Source organism: Balaenoptera ricei, chromosome 14 (genome assembly GCF_028023285.1).
Source record: "Balaenoptera ricei isolate mBalRic1 chromosome 14, mBalRic1.hap2, whole genome shotgun sequence".
In the NCBI taxonomy this organism is placed as follows: Eukaryota; Metazoa; Chordata; class Mammalia; order Artiodactyla; family Balaenopteridae; genus Balaenoptera; species Balaenoptera ricei.
The window spans coordinates 7,242,594-7,246,330 of NC_082652.1; positions in this window are offsets into that span (position 1 = coordinate 7,242,594).

Here is a 3,737-nt window from a genome sequence, read left to right on the forward strand (position 1 = left end):
CCCCTGACTTCTGACCTCTTCCTGGGCCGTCTGCCTCATCGCCTGGTTAGGTTTCTCCATCCACTAACTCTCCCCCGGCCCTGCCTGGTGTAGTTGTGGGGAGACTTTGGGTGGTCTGGGGCCTCCGGCCAGTGTCCAGGAGCCCCTTCACGTCCCCAGGACCCCAGCGCAGACATCCATGTCTGTCTGTCTTTCTCCATGGGGCTTGTGCGGGATAACAGAGACCTGTCTCCTCTAAATCCCTGGGGCTTCTGTACCTCCCGGGAAAGCCGAGACCCAACAAATGCCACCTGTTTTTTTCCATCAGGGACGGGGCGCCCCACGCCCACCAGCCCATGGCGCCGAGAAATATTACCCAGCAGAACAGCTCAATCAGAAGAGAGGCTTAGGACGGGACACAGGAAGACCTCCTGGTGGTGGTTCTTACTTGCTGGATTGTGTGGAAGTCTGGGGTCCCGGGAGGGGGGGTTGGGCAGTGGCTTTTACCAACTGGTAGAGAAGTATTTCAATATTTTAACTACTGGTACAGTCACACTGCATATACCAGCTCCATGTCTGCCGTGTACCCGTTTTCCTGCCAATTAAACCAAGGCCTGAGACCCAGACTGTTGCCAGCTGGGTCCCCTGCTTGCCCTCAGGGGCTTGGGCCTGCCTGGAGCATCTTATTTATCCAGGACCCTCTGGCTCCCCGCCTGAAGAAGCCATCATGAGCCTGAGAACTGGGTCCCACAGCAAGAACCTGCTTGGGCCCAGGCTGGGGTTTCAGGTGGAATCGGAGAGACACCAGGTGCTTATCACCCATTCTCATTTAATCCTCACAACAACCAGTTCTCTCCCCATTTAAAAAATTTTATTTGTTTATTTATTTAGGCCGTGTCGTGTAGCATGCAGGATCTTTGTTCCCCGACCAGGGATCGAACCCGTACCCCCTGCAGTGGAAGCGCGGAGTCCTAACCACTGGATCACCAGGGAAGTCCTTCTCCCCATTTTAAAGTTGAGGAATCCAAAGCTCAGAGAGGTTAATTTACCCTATGCCACACTGCCAAGACCCCACAGCTAAACCCCCAAGAGTAGGGAATGAAAATGTTGTGGGGCATTGTTATCTGGACTCTTTCTGTGCTTACCATTCCATAATAAAAATACATATAAATTTTAAAATGCTGTGAAAAACCCAACAAGATACATAGGTGAGTTCAATTAAGGCAGGAGGAAAGTTGAGACAGCTGTAAGGGGCTTCCCCATTTATCTTCCCCTCTCTGGGCCTCAGTGTTCTCACCTGGAAAGGGGGATGATGTGTCGCAAGGATGGAAGGAGAGATTGAACCTCCTGCCTGGGGCGGTGGTGGGGGGGGGCGCTTGGAGGAGGAGTATTGGTTTCCTGCGGCCGCTATAACAAATGACCACAAACTGGGTGCCTTAAAACAACAGAAACGTATTCTCTCCCAGTTCTGGCGGCCGGAAGTCTGACATCGAGGTGTCTGCAGGGCCGCGCTCCCTCCGAAGGCTCTAGGGGAGATTCCTTCCTGGCCTCTTCCACCTTCTGGTGGCTCCAGGTGTTCCTTGCTTGTGGCCGTATCCCTCCCATCTCTGCCTTCGTCTTCACATGGGCTTCTTCCCTGTGCATCTTAAATCTCCCCCTGCCTTTCTCTTATAAGGGCATTTGTCATTGCATTTTGAGTCCATGTGGAAAATCCAGAATGATCTCATCTTGAGATTCTGAATTATATCTGCAAAGACCCTTTTTCCAAGTAAGGTCACACTCACGGGTTCCAGGGATTTGACGTGGATCTCTCTTGCGGGGGACCCTGCAGCCTTTCATCCGAGTGGCTTTGCATCGCTTGCACTGCCCCTACCCGGGGGCCACTGCCCTGGCCACCTCAAGGCTTCCTGTTTGTTTTGGGGGGCAGGGGGATTCGATGCTCGGAGGGCAAGGACAGCCAGGCTTGGGTCAGGCTGGTTGTGATGGGGATCGTGGAACTGGAAGTAGAGACTCCGGGCTGGACCGGCCTGCTGCTGCCAGGTTCACTCGCCCCTTCGTCAGTCAGATTCTGGCCTCTGGCTGCTGAGAACCCTCCCCCGGCGTCCCGTGGCTGCAAGGCCTCTGCCTGCCTTTCAGCCTTAAATCTGACCCTCAGTTGCTCTGTTCCAGCCACACTGCCCTTCTTCCTTCTGGTCCTTGAGCAAGCCAAGCTCATTCTTGCCTCTGAAACTTTACACTGACTGTTCCTTCTGCCTGACACACTGTTCCTTCCCCTCGGTTCCCAGCTGGTTCCTTCTCATTCCTCTCTCAGCTCACATGTCCCCTCCTCCTCAACAAGTACTGAATGTGGGGTTTCCCCTAGTCACCCTGATCTGTTTATCACAGCACTTGTCACCCCCTGAAATTTTCTCTGCCTCTTTTGTTCTGTTCCAGGCACAGGTCTACATGCTTTGCATGAGCTACGTCACCTAATCCTCATAAAACCCCTGAAAGGTAGGTACAATGTCATGCCCACTTTACAGATGGAGAAACGGAGGCACAGAGCAGTTAAGTGACTTGGCCAAGACCACCCAGCTAGTAAGGGGTAGAACCAGGATTCACACCCAAGAATTAGTGTGTGTGTTTGACCCCAACCACAGAACACCCGTGAGAGTGAAGATTTAAGGGCATGGGTTGGGGAAGGTATGTTGACATTGCAGCAAAGGCTGCAGGTCAAACATTAGACTTGAGTTCTCGAACATAAGTGCCTCTAGGGTGACCACCTAGAGGGGTGGGATAGGGAGGGTGGGAGGGAGGGAGACGCAAGAGGGAAGAGATATGGGAACATATGTATATGTATAACTGATTCACTTTGTTATAAAGCAGAAACTAACACACCATTGTAAAGCAATTATACTGCAATAAAGATGTTAAAAAAAAAAAAAGTGCCTCTAGGAACCAGGTAGATATCATAGGCAAGTGAAGCCAGCCAGGTGTAAGAAAAGTCAGACAATATCTTGGTTTCTCTTTTCCACTTTTTTTTTTTTTTTATAAATTTATTTATTTTATTTATTTATTTTTGGCTGTGTTGGGTCTTCGTTGCTGGGCGCGGACTTTCTCTAGTTGCGGCGAGCGGGGACTACTCTCCGTTGCGGTGCGTGGGCTTCTCATTGCAGTGGCTTCTCTTGTTGCGGAGCACGGGCTCTAGGCATGCGGGCTTCAGTAGTTGTGGCACGTGGGCTCAGTAGTTGTGGCTCGCGGGCTCTAGAGCGCAGGCTCAGTAGTTGTGGCGCACGGGCTTAGTTGCTCCGCAGCATGTGTGATCTTCCCGGACCAGGGCTCGAACCCACGTTCCCTGAATTGGCAGGCGGATTCTTAACCACTGCGCCACCAAGGAAGCCCTCTTTTCTACTTTTGACATGGTGCAGAGAAAATGTGTTCCGTTAGAAGTAGAATATGGTGCAAGCTTGAGGATAAATGGCAACCGAGGCTCGGTGTCAGTAGCTGGTGACAACAGGGGCTGGCGGGGACCGTGGCAAATGGGAGAGCTCACACCCGCTTCAAGGGGATACCTGGGACGTGGCTCCGGCCCTTTGGGACCACGCAGGAAGGTGGCCTTGACTTAGCAGATCTTCAGATGTTTCCAGAGAAGTTGGAAATTTCCAATTTTAATGTGAGATTGACTGCTTTTTATAGATTGGCTCAATTATTTTTACAAAAGTCAGAGTAAATATAACACATCTCTAGTCTTCAGCCTGTGAATCATCCATTTGCAGCCT